Source organism: Xenopus laevis, chromosome 9_10S (genome assembly GCF_017654675.1).
Source record: "Xenopus laevis strain J_2021 chromosome 9_10S, Xenopus_laevis_v10.1, whole genome shotgun sequence".
In the NCBI taxonomy this organism is placed as follows: domain Eukaryota; kingdom Metazoa; phylum Chordata; class Amphibia; order Anura; family Pipidae; genus Xenopus; species Xenopus laevis.
The window spans coordinates 1,476,126-1,498,725 of NC_054388.1; the positions used below are offsets into that span (position 1 = coordinate 1,476,126).

General features: G+C 44.8%; 1 protein-coding gene across 3 annotated transcripts in view; it reads right to left on the bottom strand.

Annotated features, from left to right (window-relative positions):
• The window catches only part of rara.S (retinoic acid receptor alpha S homeolog), a 49,675-nt gene extending 27,490 nt beyond the window's left edge, over positions 1-22,185 (bottom strand). Inside the window, exons 1-3 of one of the 3 annotated variants that reach the window (XM_018237961.2) lie at positions 22,030-22,185; positions 17,245-17,364; positions 11,957-12,038 (exon numbers count right to left, since the gene is read on the bottom strand). The gene's annotated coding sequence lies outside the window, so the exon portion shown is untranslated. Of the gene's footprint in view, positions 1-10,342; positions 10,489-11,956; positions 12,039-17,244; positions 17,365-22,029 lie in introns of those variants that run through there. The other 2 variants (XM_018237962.2, XM_018237963.2) reach the window with 2 other exon arrangements.
• Between the last annotated feature and the right edge of the window lie 415 nt (positions 22,186-22,600).

The following is a 22,600-nucleotide window of genomic DNA, read 5'->3' on the forward strand; positions in this document are numbered from 1 at the left end:
GATTGATAGAAGGACTGGCACCCACATGCCCAATGGCTGAGATGGAGCAACCGCAGCTCTGGGATTGGATGATGTGGAGGCACCTGTGCAGGTAAAATGGGTGTGGCTTAAATAGCTATAATTAAACTGCTTATAATAGATGTGATCTATATCATCCTCTCACTTCCATCATGTGTAGCCTTGTGTCTGTATATAGTCAGGGACCCCTGTGGGACTTGTAATATCCTTATATTTCACACCCGGGGGTACATTATTCACTATATACTGTATATTGAGCTTATAAGGGACATTTCTATTTGTCTATTTGTTTGAGTGTTGTGTCCAGAGAGAATTTCTGATGAGTTCCAGCGAATATAATCAATATAATTAATATAATCAATATAATTAATATATCAATATAATTAATCCCTTCTCTTTTCCCCCCCACTCGTCCCACCCCTCGCCCCCACTGTGAGACTCTATTAACCCTCTCACTCATTACTCTCTGCCGCTACCCCCACTGCCACCGAGGGGGGATTTCTCTTATTCACGGCTCTAGAGTCATAAATGTGGAGCAGCCCCTCACACTTCAACTACAGACGCCTAATGAGCCCCCCAATAAACATGGGCCCTTGTAAGACCCAAAGGCTCAGCAACTCACTGACTGTCACCCACCCACATGTAATGACACCCACAACATCTCACTCCCAGCATGCTCAGCCAACTCACTCCCTCACTCACTCCCAGCATGCTCAGCCACGTCACTCCCAGCATGCTCAGCCACGTCACTCCCAGCATGCTCAGCCACGTCACTCCCAGCATGCTCAGCCACGTCACTCCCAGCATGCTCAGCCAGTGTCCCAAGTGTAACACACAGACATTATGGGAGTTTCATGGTCAGATTATTTGCACTTTACCCCCCCCCCAATAAAGGGGACGACAACTTCTCAATAGTCTGACTTATGTTTCCTCGCTGGCCTCTTTTCCAGGGGCCCCCAGGCTTTCAGCAGCTCAATGAGAGAAATGGCCGCCCATGTGTGTGTGTGTGGGGGGTAATTAATTTCTCCCAGGGGTGGGGAGAAGGGCTTAACCCATCCACTGCCAGGCTGCAGGGAGAAAGTTTATGTAGAGGGAAGATGTGTCTGTAGGAAAGGGAGAAGGGGAGGGGAAGTGACAGGGGGAAGACAATAAAATAAATAAGGGAGAGGGAGGATGAGCCACTAATAAGACAGAGGGGGGTGGGGAGAGAGTGGAAGTGGGTGAAATACTGAATATGAACAGGACACCCAGGGAATGTACCAATGAGGAGTCTACTCACACTAGTGGGGGACATGTGCCCCCCCACCCACAACTGATAATATATAGATACATCTACACACACACACACACACAGACAGGGACCTTAAACCCGGCACCAGCCCTCCCACAGGTTGTGAGTCCAGTAAAGAGAAATATGTGCTGGGGGGGGGGGTCTGACCTAAAATAAAATGTGGGCTCAGGAAACACAGGGACATCAGCCAAACACTCACATTGGGGAGAGGAGGGAGGGAGGGAAAAGAGACAGAAACAAGGGAGGATGGGGGGCAAGTCAGAATTTAGTGGTGCCATTGGGGTGGACATTACACAGTGTGGGGTTCCCATAAGTTAGTAGTGGTCACACTGGAGACGGCACTATATTCCTATTGGGAGCACTAGTCCCCCCCCCACACACACACAACACTATGTCCCCCAACAGCAATAACAAAATCCATACATTAACCTCAAGCAATTCCCACACTTCTGATTATTATTATTAGGGTTACACTTATTATTATTATTATAAGGGTTACTGTTGTTATTATTAGGGGTTACAGTTATTATTAGGGTTCCAGTTATTATTATTAGGGTTCCAGTTGTTATTAGGGTTACAGTTGTTATTATTAGGGTTACAGTTATTATTATTAGGGTTACACTTATTATTATTATTAGGGTTACAGTTCTTGCAGCAGGGAATGAGTTGCCATAACAAGGGCTGCTGTTGCTGCAGTCACACAATGTTGTGTCTGTCGTTATGTTCAGATGATCGTGGGCAGTCAGACAGGGTCAATGGGCTCCGCAGACAAATGGACAGTGGGTGACAATGAAGAGAGAAATGGAATATTAAAGGGAATAAATAAAGGCTCAGAGTTAGTTGTTTAGTCACACGAGACAAGAGTTAGAAACGTGCAAAGTCACCAGCGCTCTAGACTGCAGCACACTAACCACTCACGAGACGCTCTCCTTCCCTTCTCTCGCCTTCCGCTGAGCCCTCCCTCTCCCTCACCTCCTATGAACCCAGACACCCTCTGTTCTCCCTCCCCAATACCTTCTGACCTCATACTTCCTGCCGTGACTGCCAGCTGTGCCCACTAAATGCCACTTCCTCTCACTCGCTGCACCTTCACTCACTTCCTGAAATATTTTATACAGACGCTTCATAGGAATCTGACAGATATGTGTGTGAGAGAGAGCGAGTGTGTGCGAGAGAGAGCGAGTGTGTGCGAGAGAGAGCGAGTGTGTGCGAGAGAGAGCGAGTGTGTGCGAGAGAGAGCGAGTGTGTGCGAGAGAGAGCGAGTGTGTGCGAGAGAGAGCGAGTGTGTGCGAGAGAGAGCGAGTGTGTGCGAGAAGAGAGCGAGTGTGTGCGAGAGAGAGAGCGAGTGTGTGCGAAGAGAGAGAGCGAGTGTGTGGTGCGAGAGAGAGAGCGAGTGTGTGCGAGAGAGAGAGCGAGTGTGTGCGAGAGAGAGAGCGAGTGTGTGCGAGAGAGAGAGCGAGTGTGTGCGAGAGAGAGAGCGAGTGTGTGCGAGAGAGAGAGCGAGTGTGTGCGAGAGAGAGAGCGAGTGTGTGCGAGAGAGAGAGCGAGTGTGTGCGAGAGAGAGAGCGAGTGTGTGCGAGAGAGAGAGCGAGTGTGTGCGAGAGAGAGAGCGAGTGTGTGCGAGAGAGAGAGCGAGTGTGTGCGAGAGCGAGTGTGTGCGAGAGCGAGTGTGTGCGAGAGCGAGTGTGTGCGAGAGCGAGTGTGTGCGAGAGCGAGTGTGTGCGAGAGCGAGTGTGTGCGAGAGCGAGTGTGTGCGAGAGCGAGTGTGTGCGAGAGAGCGAGTGTGTGCGAGAGCGAGTGTGTGCGAGAGAGCGAGTGTGTGCGCGAGAGAGAGAGCGAGTGTGTGCGCGAGAGAGAGAGCGAGTGTGTGCGAGAGAGAGAGCGAGTGTGTGCGAGAGAGAGCGAGTGTGTGCGAGAGCGAGAGTGTGTGCGAGAGAGAGAGTGTGTGTGCGAGAGAGAGAGTGTGTGTGCGAGAGAGAGAGTGTGTGTGCGAGAGAGAGAGTGTGTGTGCGAGAGAGAGAGTGTGTGTGCGAGAGAGAGAGTGTGTGTGCGAGAGAGAGAGTGTGTGTGCGAGAGAGAGAGTGTGTGTGCGAGAGAGAGAGTGTGTGTGCGAGAGAGAGAGTGTGTGTGCGAGAGAGAGAGTGTGTGTGCGAGAGAGAGAGTGTGTGTGCGAGAGAGAGAGTGTGTGTGCGAGAGAGAGAGTGTGTGTGCGCGAGAGAGAGAGTGTGTGCGCGAGAGAGAGAGTGTGTGCGCGAGAGAGAGAGTGTGTGCGCGAGAGAGAGTGTGTGCGCGAGAGAGAGTGTGCGCGAGAGTGAGTGTGTGCGCGAGAGAGAGTGTGTGCGAGAGAGAGAGTGTGTGCGAGAGAGAGAGTGTGTGCGAGAGAGAGAGTGTGTGCGAGAGAGAGTTTGAGTGTGTGCGAGAGAGAGAGATCGAGTGTGTGCGAGAGAGTGATCGAGTGTTTGCGAGAGAGTGTGTGTGTGCGTGAGAGAGCACGGGTGTGCGTGAGAGAGCAAGTGTGTGCGAGAGTGTGTGTGTGTGTGAGAGCGAGTGTGTGTGTGAGAGAGAGTGAGTGAGTGAGAGAGAGTGAGTGTGTGCGAGAGCGTGTGTGTATGAGAGAGCAAGCGTGTGCGAGAGCGAGTGTGTGCGAGAGCAAGTGTGTGCGAGAGCGAGTGTGTGAGAGAGAGCGCGAGTGTGAGAGAGAGCGCGAGTGTGAGAGAGCGCGAGTGTGAGCGTGTGAGAGAGCGTGAGTGTGAGAGATTGTGTGTGAGAGAGCGCGAGTGTGAGCGTGAGTGTAAGAGAGAGCGTGAGTGTGTGAGAGCAAGTGTGTGAGTACCTGAGTGTGCGACACACAAAGCAAATAGACACACCTGTGGGTACAGCGACGCTACAATGGCTCACCAGGGGTGTTTGGATCTAAGGCACCAGATCCTGGAAATAAAGAGGCCGAGGTGAACCAGAGTGACTCCGGATTCCAGGAATTCAGCCTGAGGGAGTGTCACACGGACATTGCACAGAAACAGGGAATATTTCCCCTTTACACAGAATGACAGTACAATCCAAGTTTGACAGTGAAAAGCAGCATGGCAGCTCCCGCCCGTTTTAGTACAGACATATTTCCCTTCCACCTGAGCTGAAAACACTGTTGGAACCAATCAGAACAGAACAGCCACCCTGCTCAGATTTGTCCCTAAAGGCTTGCACTCTAGAGACTTGCTCCTCGGACTGCAGATCACCCACTGGGTCCAACAGAAGGACAATAGGACCCGAGGGGCAGGTCACTGAGTGACTGATCAATGACTGATGGAGCAGCTCTGGTGTCAGCACTTTTATCTACAGAATTGAAGCACAAAATATCTGCCCCAGAGTTCAATGCTTTAGCCTCCATATGTAATAAAAGCAACCAATAAGGTGACTGGTAAATGCTGCCTGTGGATTGGACGGTTGTGAAGTAAGACGCAGCTATTGGCTGAAGAGCACAAGTAACATTCTGCATAATGTGCAATATTTGCACTTGCCCTGGTGATATCACTATTGTTAATAATCTCCTCTTTACACAACAGCGACCAATTGCAGCGCCACAACTGCTACACAATCTGCATTTGATTGGCTGCGGCAGCTCCAGGCATTTCACCCACAGCTGTAACTAAACATGTGAGGGGATTGTGGGAGAAATCAGTCAGATCTGCACATTCCCAGAGGCACCCGTCTCTATGGACTTTGTACACGGCAACCATCCCTCAGCAGCCAATCCACTTGCACCTACTGACTCCCACTCACACTGACTGCACCACAGCGATCCTGCCAAGCTATAGCTAAACCCACTCTAAGCAGCCTTTCAGTTGGTCAGTGTATTCATCAATATGTACAGCAATTGGATTGTAGAAGAAACAAAGTGCAGAAGCAACATTAGCATTAGAACTAGTCAGGGTCGGACTGGGCCGGCGGGAAAAAAACAGGTGGGCAATGGCCCTCGCTCTCTGATTGGGCGAAACGCTGAGAGTGGATGTTTGCGCATGCGTGCAGCGTTTCTTACACATGCGCACACCACACCGAATTTTGTGCATGGGGCCCCCGAGGTTTGGAACCCGGTGGGCCTCAAATGCACCAGTCCGACCCTGGAACTATTCAGCACAGGAGGGTGGGCTTTTTTATGAACAATAGCAAGTCTGGGTTTGGCACATGCCAGGACGACTATGGTTGCCTCAATGGAAGATACCGACCATAAAGAGTTAAACTGGGCTGGGGATGGATTCTGTAGTTTGGGCTATGGAGAGAGAGTGCGGGGGGGGGAGAGAGAGTGCGGGGGGGAGAGAGAGTGCGGGGGGGGGAGTGTGGGGGAGAGAGAGAGAGTGTGGGGGAGAAAGAGAGAGTGTGGGGGAGAGAGAGAGTGTGGGGGAGAGAGAGAGTGTGGGGGAGAGAGAGAGTGTGGGGGAGAGAGAGAGTGGGGGAGTTGAGAGAGAGTGTGTGTACTTGAGTTTGTGACACAAAAAGCAAGTAGATAAACTGTCTCCAGTTTGCAATTTCAGGTATCTGGTTGCTAGGCTTCAAATTCCCCTAGCAACCATGCACTGATGTGAATAAGAGACTGGAATATGAATAGGAGAGGCCTGAATAGAAATAAAAAGTAGCAATAACAATATATGTGTAGCCTTACAGAGCATTTGTTTTTTCAGATGGGGTCAGTGACCCCCCATTTGAAAGCTGGAAAGGGTCAATTAATGAAAAAACTAATTAATGAAGACCAATGGAAAAGTTGCTTAGAATGAGCCATTGTAAAAGATACAAAAGTTAAGTGAAAGGTGAAGCCCCCTGTAAAGGAAAGCACAAGGCTACAGGGTACAATGATAATGTTGATATTAATGAAATCTCTGGGTTTGTGGAGATGGGAAACAGCTGACTGACACCTGAATGTAACACTGATCCCCAACATCACTAATGCTCTGAAGCAACTCCCAGCAACAACTCCCAGCAACATCTAGTGGGACCTTCGCACAGAGGAAATTTGTTGTGGTTGGTGACCCAGTGAGGAGTCCCAGGCCTGAGGGTGGAAGGGTCGGAGGCAACGAGCAGGTCCTGGAGTTTGTGACTGTGTGTGTGTGTGTGTGTGAGACTGTGTGTGTGTGACTGTGTGTGTGTCTGTGTGACTGTGTGTGTGTGTGTGTGTGACTGTGTGTGTGTGACTGTGTGTGACTGTGTGTGACTGTGTGTGTGGCTGTGTGTGTGTGACTGTGTGTGTGTGACTGTGTGTGTGTGACTGTGTGTGTGTGACTGTGTGTGTGTGACTGTGTGTGTGTGACTGTGTGTGTGTGACTGTGTGTGTGTGACTGTGTGTGTGTGACTGTGTGTGTGACTGGTGTGGTGTGACTGTTGTGTGTGACTGTGTGTGTGTGACTGTGTGTGTGACTGTGTGTGTGACTGTGTGTGTGACTGTGTGTGACTGTGTGTGTGTGACTGTGTGTGTGTGACTGTGTGTGTGTGACTGTGTGTGTGTGACTGTGTGTGTGTGACTGTGTGTGTGTGACTGTGTGTGTGTGACTGTGTGTGTGTGTGTGTGAGTGACTGTGTGTGAGTGACTGTGTGTGTGTGACTGTGTGTGTGTGACTGTGTGTGTGTGTGACTGTGTGTGTGTGACTGTGTGTGTGTGTGACTGTGTGTGTGTGTGACTGTGTGTGTGTGACTGACTGTGTGTGTGTGACTGTGTGTGTGTGTGTGTGTGTGTGCCGGGGCCATAAATATCTGCACTTTGGCTCCAAAGAAAACACGTTAACCAGCAGTGTATGGAAATAACACAGATTTGTGTGTCTGTCTGTGTGTGTGAGCGTGTCTGTGTGTCTGTCTGTGTGTGTCTGTCTGTGAGTGTGTTTCTGTGTGTGTGAGTCTGTGTGTTTGAGTGTTTCTGTGTGTGTTTGAGTGTGTGTGTGTGTGTGTGAGGAATCCTTCAGTGGATCAGTGCACAATACGGCCGTGTCTGCGTCGCATTAATATTTACCCATTAGAAACACTGGGCTCTATGGTTAGCTGCAAATGTTACTACAACTCCCAGCATCCTCAGCTACAGGTTAGCAGCATCAACAAACATATAACAAAATACAAAATCCATGGCTCCCCAAATCTACATTTTCAGGGGGAAAGAGGGGATGGGGGGGGGGGGGTTGAGTCAAGGACAAGTGTGTGCTCAAGTCTGGCCCAAGGTTCAATTTATAAAAGAAGAAAAGGAAGAAGCTTTGATCCATAGTAATGATGTCAGTATCAATCAGCTGCCTGTGTAGCCTAATCCCTAGACTTCAATGCTTTCTATTTAATTGCTGCTACTAAATCCCCTCAAGTGCTGAGACTGAAGGTGCATCTCTGTTGCACTTTTATTCCTCACACTTACACATACAGAGTACGGGGCAGGATCAATCAATTACGGGGGGTATTTATTGGGGCACACGGCTGCTGCCCCCCGTACCCCACAAGAGGAAGCCTCTGGCATCCGGATAAATAGGGAACGTCAGTTGTGAGAGAGAATTTGTAAGTCTGTGACTCATCTCTGTGTTGCAAAACACTAAAAACACTAATTCAACAGGAAAATTGTATCTATGACAATGGGATGAATCACGGGGTTCGGCTCAGTGCGTGCGACACCCCCCTATACAAAAGCACTGGGGTTCACTTGTGACAAGAGCAGGTCTTGTATAGGTTTACTTCCCCTTTACAGCACAAAGGCAACCCCAAGGTGATGCATAAATATATATATTAGTATATATGTGTGTGTGTGTATATATATATATATATTAGTATATATGTGTGTGTATAAAAGGAAATATGCAGAGAATGAAGGTTGTGCGTCATCCCTTACTATGAAAACATCAGCCGTGTGTCCGTGTGTCTCACACTCACATTGTCGGGATTTTCTTCTAAGAATTCTGCCTTTTTACCTGATTTCCATTCAGTTCTCCACACACAGTTGTGCCTATTCTGACAATTCTTCCGGCCCCAACACATTGTTCATTTGACACAGTCCAACTAAAATGAGTCAGGCTCTATGTGTCTTATAATGAACTATGACACAACACTACAATAAACACTAGTGGTCCTGACACAACAACACAACACACAGTGGGCTACATCACTTGTGCCCAGAATCTATGGGTCATGCCCCAAAAATGGCTCCTTAGGGTATTTAGGGTGGGTCCCCAGTGTCACAGTGAAACAGAGATATGTTGTCATTTACAGGTGCACAACTGCTTGTGGTTCTACACAATATCCAGGTTACAAAGCAGCAGGTTTAAAGTGGGTCAGTAAAAGACACACACTTCACTCAATGAGCTGTAATATTGTGTCATGTTGTGTTCCAGACCCACAATAAGTGCTAATTCCTGCAGATAAATGTGTCCTATAGTCACACAACTGTCGTCTGCCGCTCCACTAACCATTTGTTCTGCCAATTCCCCTAAATTCTCTCCTGAGCTGCGCTACAGTCTAAGTGTCAGCAATAGTGGAAATGACAGCTGCCGTCCGTGCCCCTAATTCCACTCATTTCACTTGCCACTGGCACATAATGGAAGCCCAAAGCTTCACAAGCAGGTGAATGAGCTCTCAGTTGTGACACACAGTTGCCTCTCACTCTGGGGAGTAACAAAAGGTGTAATTGTGGGGTCTCCTGATTGGACTGATACCCCTGTATATGGACTTATGGTTTATATATATATGATCTGTATAGACACACTAATGATACACACACAGACACACTTGCAGCTGATTGTGCCCAGTAGGTACCAGTGTGAGTGGCACATTACTATAGGGAGCAGCTGGTGTAAGTTGTGTATATATATATATATATATATTTGCAGGTAAAGTTGCTGTACTGTGTTAGTCAGTAAAAATACAGGAGAAGGTTTAGAAATAAAAAAGAAGCCAGTGGTATAAAGGTGTGTGACTAATAGAATCATAACAAGCTTGAAAAAAGCTCAAATGTTCTGAAAGCTGCTTATGATTCAGCCAATAAAAGTGTCACCTTTATACCACTGGCTTATTTGTTATTTCTAAAGCTTCTCCTGTAATCTATAGACACATTATATATATGTGTGTGTGTATAATATATACTATAGAGATGAGGTGAGTATATTTATATAATATAATATATACTATATAGATGAGGTGAGTATATATATAATATAATATATACTATATAGATGAGGTGAGTATATATATATATAATATATACTATATAGATGAGGTGAGTATACATATATAATATATACTATATAGATGAGGTGAGTATATATATAATATATACTATATAGATGAGGTGAGTATATATATATAATATAATACATAATATATAGATGAGGTGAGTATATATATAAAATATACTATATAGATGAGGTGAGTATATATATATATATAATATATAATATATAGATGGAGGGTGAGTCTATTGGAATGTTCAGTCCCAGCAGTTGTGTTTTTGGCTCAGACTCAGTATCAGATAAAAGTCACATTGGGCTGTAACTCAACTGTAAAGGTGGCCGTAGACACAAAGATCCGCTCGTTTGGCGTCTTTCCCCGATATGCCACTAACGGCACGGCTATATCGGGGGTAATTTGAACGTTCGCCGTATGGCCGAATGATTGAATTACGATGCGCCAAGGGGCTCCGACGGTCGGGTAAAAATCCAACCTTCCTGATCAATATGGTGGGCAGATATTGATGGGGAAGACCCTTTGGAAGCCCCCCATACACGGCCAGATAAGCTGTCAAATTGGTCCAAACGACTGATATCAGCAGCTTTATCTGCCCGTGTGTGGCCTCCATAACTCTCACTCCTGGTGGGGGGGGGGGGGGTTGCAGGGAGTTGTTAAGGTGTAAGAGGTGCAGGTAGAGATGTGACTGATGTGGGTGGAGCAGTTGTTGTCCCCAGAGCTGACACTCCCTCCCCCCCATACAGACACTATATATATATCTATATCTATACACACACACACAGATATATATATATAAATATAATGATATAAAGAGATACAAGAGGATCCCCCCCCCCCATTTACCTGTCGCTGGTCAGTCCGGGGGAGTCGCTGAGGAAACACAGACACAGACAGTTACAGAGACACAAGAGAGGAGAAGAAGAAGGAGAGACACGTGACACTGACTCCTCTCTCTCCTCCGCCGCACTGACTCCTCTGAAACTTTATCCTCCGGCCCCGCCTCTCCGCTCGCTCCGCCCACTTAACCCCGCGCCTCCCACACTCGGCCCCGTCACTGACTCGTGTGTATTGTCCGACACACCGGCAAATGTGCGACTCCCCCGCCACTCCAACCCCCCAATAACCACAACTGAACCCCCACAAACACACACACACACCAGTGTCAGTCCGGGACACTGAGCTGCTAATCACACGGCCACTATCAGTCTGGCAGCTCCTACTCACCAACTCACACACGTGACTGTATATCTAGAGACATATAATGAGTGTATGAGAGAGGCTAGTGACACTGGTCACCCACAAACATCTCTCCCTCCACTCACATTAACTCTTTATTCCCCACTCACTAGTCTTTCCTTCCCCAGCTCAACACTGAGCCCTGAGCCTGGTTACTGGCTTGGCCCGTGAGTGTGAGTGTGAGTGTGAGGCCAGAGAAAGTGAAGAAGACTCTGCTTTAATAAATCTCACATCTATTTCTATCTTCTCATTCTTTTTATTGCTGAACGGACATGTTTGTCTTGGGTCACTGCCAGACACACACACACACACACACAATGACACACACACACAGACACACAGACACACACACAATGACACACAGACACACAATGATACACAGACACACATGACACACTCAGAACTAGAAAAATCCAGCTTGATAGTAAAAGGGAAGAGACCCACAAGGGCTTCCTTGGCACAACATTGTGATTCAGAAGTGTGAGTATTAAGTCTGACACATAAACACACAAGGAACACACAGGGTTAATGATACAACAGGAGAGTTACGGGAGATAAAAAGTGACGTTGAAGAAATTAAAGAGGTGCATCACCTTTGACTTTAATTTCAGTAGGATGTACAGAGGGATATTCTGAGACAATTGGTTTTTATTTTTTACTATTTGTGCTTTTTGACTTATTTAGCTTTTTATTCAGCGGCTCTCCAGTTTGTAATCTCAAACACCTAGTTGCTTAGGTCCAAATCCCCCTAGCAACCATGCACTGATATGAATAAGAGACTGGAATATGAATAGGAGAGGCCTGAATAGAAAGATGAAAGATTTCAGCAGGTAACTGGTTGCTAAGGCCCAAATTCCCCTAGCAATCATGCATTGATTTGAATAAGAGACTGGAGAGACTGGAATATGAATAGGAGAGGTCTGAATAGAAAGATGAAAGATTTCAGCAGGTATCTGGTTGCTAGGATCCAAATTCCCCTAGCAACCATGCACTGATTTGAATAAGAGACTGGAATATGAATAGGAGAGGCCTGAATAGAAAGATGAGGAATAACAATTAGAAATAAGTATTCATTTGTACTATTTGTTTTTAGATGGGGTCAGTGACCCCCATTTGAAAGCTGGAAAGAGTCAGAAGAAGGCGGCAAATCATTCAAAAACATAAAAAAAAAAAAGCCAGATGAGAAATTTGCTTAGAATTAGCCGGCAAATGAGAACTTACCTGTGCAGCCCATATCCCAGTGTTTCTATCTCAATATAATCAGCATTGTGCCAATAAGCCGGAATCAACTTCACACAAGAAGCTGGGAATTAAAAAACACACATAGGTTTATTTTTTTAAAGGGGTACAGTCATGGGAAAAAATATCAGTTAATAGAGCTGCTCCAGCAGAATTCTGCACTGAAATCCATTTCTCAAAAGAGCAAACAGATTTTGTTATATTCAATTTTGAAATCTGACATGGGGCTAGACATATTGTCAGTTTCCGAGCTGCCCCCAGTCATGTGACTTGTGCTCTGATAAACTTCAGTCACTCTTTACTGCTGTACTGCAAGTTGGACTGATATCACCCCCTCACTTTTCCCCCAGCAGCCAAACTGCTGCCTGACTGGCACCCGGGCAATAGAGTCTGTGCCCCATGGAATGATTGGGTGGGACATGGGTACCAATAAAGCACAATTATTTCTATATAGGCACCTCCCTAATCTGCCTCCCAGGGCACAGGGCTGTGATTGGCTACATAGCAATATGTAATGAGCAACATTTCAGGGGGTAAAGATGCCAACCCCATTGAGAATAATCTGCTATTTTGGATATTCAGTTGATATGAGTCTGTATCAATGAGAGAATTACCCAGGATTCCAGCAATGACTCCCCAAATAATGAAACTGCCCCCCCCCAGCATTTCATCACAAGATCTCCCATAATTCCATTACAGTCATCAAACGTGGGGGCAGAGAAGTGGTTAAGGTTGAGTTGTGATGAGTCAGACGCAGTAATTGCAGCTAAATGCCCTAATTATCACCGTGCGCCGCAGCAAAGCATCAATTTTAGGCAATTAGGGCCAATTGAGTATTATTCCTATGCACCCGATAATTACTTAGAGGTAATAGTCCTCATTCAGTGATCCCCCCAGGCTTCGTGGGATTCCCCGCACACGTGCTGGGGGAGGAGCCTGGAGTTGCCAGTGCATCTTGGGAAATGTAGTTTTTCCATTGACAACACATGGGGGTGCCCTGTTGTCTCAGTATTAACAATACACAGACTGCAAGTTATTTCTAATGCACCTCCTGGTGGAGCCAAACTGTACCCCAACATTACTTGCCAAAGCAATTTTGGATGCAAATTGTTTATACCCACAATGTAGTGTTTTTTTTTTTTTTATTGTAGTAAGTTTTTGGGCATCTGCTATTGGAGAGGAGGCTCATCTGCCCACAGCATTTCCAACTGAATCATTTGCAACAGTAGTGTGAACAGCCTGATTGTCAGTAATGGGATGTAAATGCAGCAGTTGTGAGTCTGTAGGAGTGCAAGCTGTGGCTATGAATGTTATATAAAGCACATTGGTAAGTGCTACTGTGAGGGTTTCACACATGATCAGCACCGCTAATCCCCAAAGTGCTGAGCGAAAGGCAAATGTGGGCCAAGTGATGCACTTTCAGAGCCGCTGCTGCTGCTCATTCACACGGATAATACTGAGCCGGCAACTGGGCCACGGCCAGAAATAGCCTTCACAATCCAGAGCCCCCCCCAGCCCTTGTCTGTTCTCAGGGGGTGCACAATCATTCTAGAATTAATTATGCATCTCATTAGAAAGACTACAAGGAGATCCAGTCCTGGACCTATACGTGAAGAACCCCGGCTCTGGGGTGGCACAAACGTGGATACAGATCCATTTATTAGAATAAAGTTTGGTCTCGGTTCCCAAAACAATACTCACCCCAGCCTGAAAGGTTGTTCCCTTTAAATTAACTGTTAGTAGGATGTACAGAGGGATATTCTGAGACAATTTGCAATTGGTTTTCATTTTTTATTATTTGTGGTTTTTGACTTATTTAGTTTTTTATTCAGCAGCTCTCCAGTTTGTAATTGTAGCTATTTGGTTGCTAGGATCCAAATAATCCTAGCAACCATGCAGCAAAAGTAGCAGTAGCAATATATGTGTAGCCTTACAGAGTATTTGTTATTTAAATGGGGTCAGTGACCCCCATTTGAAAGCTGGAGAGCGTCAGAAGAAGGTAATTGATTCAATAATGATAAAAAATAAATAATGAAGACCAATTGAAAAAGTTGCTTAGAATCGGCAACTAGAGGATTATTTTAGAGGATATTTCTTTATATATGTTTGCAGCCGCTTCCAACTCCCAGGGCAGTTTGTTGAGGAATGAGCAATCAATCAATCCATGGGGCTGATTCTAATGTCACATAAAGGAGCCTCACAGACAGGAAGTCACAGCATCCTCCTGATCCCATTATATATATATCACACACACAATGTTATGGGATGAGCAGATATAAATGTGTATGAGCAGCAGCAGCAGCAGGAGAGGAAGGAAATAAAGGGCTGGTGAGTGGCACAAGTTGGTGGTATAAAAGCGCATACTGTGACATCACACTGTGAGATTTGGCCTCCCGAGGAGCAGCTGTGGGATATTACTGGGTCTCCTGCAGGACAGCTGAGACATCAATCTGATAATCCCCCTGTACTATATCAAGAGGGGGTTTATATAAGGGGGGGGAAGCAGTGGATAAGCCCTGCCCCAAGAATCAAATATCCCCAGATATATACACAGGGATTAGAGCAGAGGCCAGATAAGGGGACAGTGTCTGCAATATCACACACAAATGCCGTGTGAGTGACTGTGAGTGTGTGTGTGGCTGTGAGTGAGTGACTGTGAGTGAGTGTGTGGGGAGGCACAATGAAATTCCAGTGCATTCTCTATATCTAGACCTGTGTCAATGTGACAGCTTAGATTGTAAGCTCACTAGGACAGAGACTGATGCCAGTAGGGTAGGGAGTTTAGATTGTAAGCTGACTGGGTGCAGTGATTGATTGAGCTCCTGTATGTAACAGGTATAATGACATATTGGGGGTGCAGTGCAGTTGCAGGGGGTATATATATATATATATATATATATATATATATATATATATATATATATATATATATATATATATATATATATATATATATATATATATATATATATATATATATGGGGGGGGTGAGTATCTGATAGAGCCCGTGCCACCAACCCATTAGCCCTGCCAGTAGGGGACAGTCATATAGAGCAGCTGTTTGTATGAATATATTATTATACTGTATAAATTCCTATACGCGCCCCCGTGTCCCAAGCCTTAACTACTCTATACAGACCCCCCCCATTAGATCACAGTATTAGAGACAGCGGTGGGGGTCCAGATGTTGGCAGCAGGGGAGGTGCTGGGAGTTGTAACCGTATTCTCTGTCCATAATGCAGTGTCTATAGTTACATGTGCCCCTGTCTCCCCCCCCCATCTCATTGTCTCCCCCACTATCTCCCCACACTGTAACTGCTGAGGAACCTCAACTCACTGCACATGTGCTCCCCTCATCCCCCCAGCTGCATAATAAAAGCTCATCCCCGGAACTGCAGGGCCCCATATGGACATAAGCACATTAGCAACAGAACTTGACTAACTAACTACACTGGTGCAATGTCATTCAGGGCTACAACTCCCATCACCCCCAGCCACATAAATTAACTGAGGGCCACGTAGCAAAAAGACTGAAGAGCTTTGCAGAACCCACAATGTAATGTGTATTTATACACGAGAGGATCAGCCGCGCAGCTCTTACACACCCCAAACGAGTGGATCTTATAGTGAATGGCCAACTTTACTCCTTGTAGAGAATCTGTCTGGTTCCAGCGCCCCTTACCTAAAATTAGCCCCGGCTGCAGGTTCAGATGCAGTTACACTATGGCCTCACTATAAGGGCTCGTACATGCGACTGTTTTTGCCTGCGCTCCCCTGTGTTGCACTTTATTCCGTTCAGCCGCAAGGGAGCGCAGGAGTAGACACTTAATTATTTTGAAGGGGGCTGTACTCACACAGCCGCATTGTATGCACCGAACGCAGGTGAAATGCAACACGCTGCATCCCAACCTGCATTTGGCACATACATGCGTCTGTGTGAGTACAGCCCCCTTCAAAATAATTAAGTGTCTGCTCCCCTGCGGCTGAATAGGTGCAGACGGGTCGCAGGACCAAATCAACTCGCTGATGCAGTCCTGGATCACAGAAAAAAATCAAACCTGCCCTATTGATATCGGCCCAATTCTGGCCCAAATTAATTGGGAGGAGCCGTCGGCAGCCCCCACACGCGGGCAGATAAGCTGCTGAATTGGTCTAAAGGACCCAGCTTTAATTTGCCTGTGTGTGGCCACCTATACTATGTTGTGCCTGTGCAGCTTGCCTCCGGCTACTAACTGGCAGTAAGTGTATTTGATCAGGACCTTAGATTGTAAGCTCCACCCTGGCCTCTGTATCTGGTGCCACTATATTATTTTATTTATTCGTTTTTAAGGAATCAGCAGATACAAGTTTCGGCCAAATCCCATGACACTTTGAATAATATAGATTTGGCCTAAGCCCAACTGCCTGGCCGGCCCAGTCACGTGACTATTATTTATCTCTCTGCTCACAGCACAAGATAAGCTTGGATCCAACTCAGATCTGAATGTGAACATTAGGTTCTGTGTAGTGTATTCGGCCGAATATTTCATTCTAGATGCGGCACATCCCTACTTAGAACATTACACACGTGTCCCAGTTGTAGCACAGTTTATGTGAGTTGTGGGCAGCAGAGGTTGCACTTTATGGAGCCGATGTCTGCTGGGGATCCGACATTTCCTGCTGGGCCTATAAACATTGTGTTTGGGAGGTGTAACAAAGCTTTTGGCACACGTCAGGGGTCTCCCCTCCTCTCGTTCAGACATAGAACACGTCCCCCCAGATGTGGCGCAGCAGTTTCCGGGTTAACCCCTAATATTCTCCAGCCCAGACAGAGAGGTGGTGGGGATCTGGGTGGGCCAGCGTGGGAGTATTGGGCTGGTATAAAGTGACCAGACTTCCACTTTATGGCACGTTTACTAATGAAAATAATCCATAAACACGACTAACTGCAGAGCTGCTCTCAGTCTCACCAACATTCTGCATTAAAGGGGAAGTTATTTATGCATAAACAGTGCTGTACAGCCTACAATACCTGGTTCACCTTTACATTTACTCTCTGATGTACAGAGGGACATTCTGACATAAAATTGCAGTTGGTTTTCATTTTTTATTATTTGTGGTTTTCCAGTGATTTAGCTTTTTGTTCTCCTTTAAAAACGAAGACCAATTGAAATGTTGCTTCTCTATACTAAAAGTCAATTTAAAGGCAAAGAACCCCTTTAAACAGCACAGACAAGGGGAAGAGAGCAATATATAGGGTTACCAAGATAAAGTAGGAAAGTAGTACCTACCCAGTAGAGCTTACGCTCTATCTTTGCGAGTCCTGCAACATAGAAGTTTAAACGTGTTCCTTCTCCCTCTCCTGAGTCGCTCGGGGCCAGGGGCCAATCTAACGGGAGAGGGTTCTGTTCCTGTATAAACAAAAACAGGCAGTTGGGAGAAATGACAGAGGATGATGAGCCGTTGGCAGGTGTAAAGCAAAGAATTCAGCGTCACATTGAGACACGGCGTGTGGTTTAGGGTGTAGGTAACGTGTGAAAAGTGACTAGAACACAGACACCACCTTGTGTATACAGCTCAAGTCTTGCTACTCTCTCTCTCTCTATGTCTCCCCTCTCTATGCTGTCGGATGGGTCAGCAGCGGCAACAAACTGCAAATGTCAGAGCTAGAGGCACAATCATCATCAAGCGTAGTTATAGGAGACTGATGGATATTCACTGCCTCCAGCCAAGCTCACAGCAGCTCAGTACAACAATCCTCTAAATATATCAACGGTACTGTCTCTAATAGGAACAACCAGAGCAAAATACAGGTATGGGGTCCGTTATCCAGAAAGGCTGTCTCCCATAGACTCCATTTTATCCAAATTTTTTAAAACAATTTCCTTTTTCTGTGTAATAATAAACCAGTAGTTTGTATTTGATCCCAACTGAGATATAATTAATCCTTATTGGAGGCAAAACCAGCCTATTGGCTTTATTTCATGTTTATATGATTTTCTAGTAGACTTAAAGGACCAGTAATATCAAATATGTTAGTATAAAACAAAAAAAAACAAAAAAAGACAAATGAAACATTGAAATCACTAAGTCTTTATTAAGAAATAACTTACCCGAACTCCACTTGCGCTCCTCTTCAGAAAAGGCGACGATCCATTGGGCGCCGCTCGATTTCTCCTCCCTGGCTATCTCCTATAAGGAAGGCAAGGAGGAGAAATCGAGCACCGCACAACGGATTGTCAGATCGCCTTTTTTGAAGAGGAGTTTGGGTAAGTTATTTCTTAATAAAGACTTAGCAATTTCAAAGTTTCATTTGCCTTTTTGTTTTATACTAATGAATATTTTTTTAAAAAAAATTTGATGTTACTGATCCTTTAAGATATGAAGATCCAAATTATGGAAAGATCCATTATACGGAAAACCCCGGGTCCCGGGCATTCTGGATAACAGGTCCCATACTTGTACAAACACCCCACTCTACACTGACACAGAGAATTATGGGGGGCATGGATTCCAGGATTTGGATGAATACCAGCGCCTCGTGACTTTAAAAAATGACATTGCTAATTGGATTTGCCCACATTTTAAAGGGGTTGTTCCCTTTAAATTAACTGTTAGTAGGATGTAGAGAGGGATATTATGAGACAATCTGCAATTGGTTTTCATGTTTTATTATTTATGGTTTTTGACTTATTTAGCTTTTTATTCAGCAGCTCTTCAGTTTGTAATGTCTGACATCTGGTTGCTAGGGTCCAAATTCCCCTAGCAACTGTATATTGATGTGAATAAGACTGGAATATGAATAGGAGAGGTCTGAATAGAAAGATGAGGAATAAAAAGTAGCAATAACAATACATTTCTTGGTTTACAGAATATTTGATTTTTAGAGGGGGTCAGTGACCCCATTTAAAAGCTGAGAGAGAGAGAGAGAGAGAGAGAGAGAGAGAGAGAGAGAGAGAGAGAGAGAGAGAGAGAGAGAGAGAGAGAGAGAGAGAGAGAGAGAGAGAGAGAGAGAGAGAGAGAGAGAGAGAGAGAGAGAGAGAGAGAGAGAGAGAGAGACAAATATAGTATATGGCCTAGAAGCTTTAGTGGGATTAGGCAACAATACAATATGTCACACTAAATGCTGAGCAATAAAAGGCAGATGCAGGGTGTTTCCAGCCAAGTCAGCAATATCAAATACCCGGCAGGACAGACTTGTTCCCAGCACAACATGTTTGTTCTACATAAAAAAAAGATTTATGAAACATCCATTATTATTATTATTATTATTATTATTAAGCAGTGAGATTTTGCCTTTAATTGAAGTATTGCAGCTTGAGGTGGAGCACAGGGTCATGCTATAGTTTTCTCTATTATCTGGGGTTTTCCCATCTGGTGGCTTTGTTATTACTGTCTCTGTTCACTCAACCTCTTTCTAACAATCGCACACAGTGTAAGTGAATGGAAAGCAGGAAGTCGTCCACTTCTAACAACAGAAGAATCTGCCGGATGTGGGAGACCCCCTGGGTAAAAGCCAAGCTCAACTCCCATATCCACAGGCTCTCTGTAGCATGGACTATAGGGGGCACGTTCATTTATATCAATAGATATAAATATATATATTTTATACAGGTCCTGTTATCCACAATGATCAGGATCTTTCCATAATTTGGGTCTTCATACCTTAAGTCTACTAGAAAATCATATAAAACATGAAATAAACCCAATAGTCTGGTTTTGCTTCCAATAAGGATTAATTATATCTTAGTTGGGATCAAGTACAAGCGACTGTTTTATTATTGTTACTCAGAAAATCCATTTAGAAAATGAGACTGATTCAGAGTCTATGGGAGGAGGCCTTCTCATTATTTGGAGCTTTCTGGATAATGGGTTTGAGATAACAGATGCCATACTAGTGTCAGTAAGTGCCTACAGACAGGGGTCTGGACTGTCTCCAACAATGTGGCTAATGAGACTGCACTGGGGGCTCCCGAAAATTCTCCACTGACAGGTCCCAGGCTCCTTATGTTATTAGTGGTTAATAGGAGCAGATGTGAGTGGCTTTTGCCTTATCCACTAATGGCAGAGACTCGTGCTCTCATTTGGGCTCATTAGTGGCCCGGTGACAAATCTCCTCTTCTTCGGGCGACTGATCTCCCCAAACCACCTTCCCACTGGCTACAATGTAAATGACGGACAGGATGGCACGAGGAAACGTTGGGCGACTTTGGAAAACAAAGCACTCCACATGCCATCCCACCGGCGAATTCCATTGTAGCCAATGGGAAGATCAGTCGCCTGAAGAAGAGGAGATTTGTCACCGGGCCACTAATCAGCCCAAATGAGACTACATGTCTTTGCCATAAGCAGCGCAGAAAGGAATTTGCACAAGTTGTACCATTTTGGCTGCAGGGGGCACATCATTAGTTGCTTTGTTTATTAATGAGCTTCTTCCCTCATTACCCCCCCCAACTTAATAAAACATTTTTAGTAGTGACTAACGCTTCCACTTTTGTTATTAATTAGGGATGCACTGAATCCAGGGTTCGGTTCGGGATTTGGCCTTTTTCAGCAGGATTCGGACGAATCCTTCTGTCCGGCCGAATTGAATCCAAATCCTAATTTGCATACGCAAATTAGGGGTGGAGAGGGCAATTGCGTGACTTTTTGTCACAAAACAAAGACGTAAAACATGTTTTCCCCTTCTCACCCATAATTTGCATATGCAAATTAGGATTTGGTTTGGTATTCGGCCAAATCCTTCACAAAGGATTCGGCCGAATCCAAAATAGTGGATTCGGTGCATCTCTATTATGAATTTCGGTTTAAAATAATTTTATTTGATTTTCATATTAAACAAATGAATTCAAAATGACAACAAATGTTATGCAGACGAACAAAATATGTTGCATAGGAGACAATGGCATGATATTATCAAAACTATATCATTCATGAAAAATAACAAAAAACTTACTAAAAACTAACTAAGCCAGTGGATGCAAATAAAAATTCGTTAGTATAGAACTAAAAATAAAAACCACAAAGACAAATGAAACGTTTAAATCGCTAAGTCTTTATTAAGAAATAACTTACTGAAACTCTCCTCTTCAGAAACAGTGAGGATCCATCGTGCGGTGCTCAATTTCTCTTCCCTGTCTATCTCCTATAAGGAAGGCAGGGAGGAGAAATCGAGTGCTGCACAATGGATCACAAGCTGAGTTTCAGTAAGTTATTTCTTAATAAAGGCTTAGGCAATTTAAAAGTTTAATTTGTCCTACTAACAAAGTCTTTTTTTTTTTTTTTTTAAATGATGTTACTGGTCGTCAGAAACCAGAGCAGTCTGCAGCATGTGCCTCAAGTCATTGCTAATGATCTCAGCTGCATATGCATTTACTCAACAACTACATTTAAAGGGGAAATATCACACAAATGAATATAACCTTTTCCTAGCATGAATTAGAGCTCACTCAAATAACTGATTCCAGTACAAACAAAATAACTGCCTTTTGCACAAATCCTGCATGTAGAGAGACATGATGTCTGGTGAGTTTAATAGAGTGACCTCTAATACATCTTCTAGGCAAAAGGAGCCCCCCTATAAGATATATTGGATCTAACTGTCAATAAATATCTGACATCCAACTCCTGAAAGGAGAATGAAGAGAAACAGATGCTGAGAGAGGAAAAGTGAAGATAAACTTGATTATTTCAGAAACAATACAGAATATTTATTTGATTGTATGTAGAAAGTTTCTTGTTCTCCGTATGCTGCAGCTTATATTACATTTTGACAATAGTTTTCCTTTAAAGGGATGAGGGAGCCAGTGTAAGTGTGTGTGTAACAGTGGGAAGTTAAATAAAACCAATGATCAGACACTGAGCCCTTATTGTTCCTATTGAGTGGGATGAGGAATTCCATTTATTATTTAGGATTTGATGTCCCTAATGACGACATGGGGTGAGTATTGTGCAGGGGGTACAGAAATAGTTATTGTGCAGGGGGTACACGTGGGAGGTCGGAGGGCAGAGTTATGAAGTCAATTGAATCAGTGTCAGACATAAAACAAATCCAAAGCTACAGGATCAATACTCACTGTGGAGTCTGTAGTGAGGGTCCTGCAGGCGGCACTTCACCCCACGACAACTGGGCACACGTGAAATTCTCACAATAAAAACTGCAGGACTCTCCAGGCAGCAGTGTAGTCTGCGCAATGCCTCGTGTTTAGTTATTGCTAATTAGCTGTACAGGCTGTGCATTTAAGGCGTGGCCAGTTGTTTTTTTTTTGTGCTGTTCGTATACAGGTATAGGACCTGTTATCTGGAAACCTGTTATCCAGAAAGCTCAATTATGGAATGGACATCTCCCACAGACACAGTTATAATCAAATTACACTTTTTCTGTGTAATAATAAAACAGTCGCTTGTACTTGATCCCAACTAAGATATAATTAATCCTTATTGGAAGCAAAACCAGCCTATTGGCTTTATTTCATGTTTATATGATTTTCTAGTAGACTTAAGGTATGAAGATCCATATTACAGAAAGATCCATTATCCAAGTCCAGAGCATTCTGGATAACAGGTCTCTTACTTGTATAACAACTCCCAGCAGCAGCAGCAGGACCAGGGCTCCAGTTAAAGGAGACAAAACTGACCGCACTCATT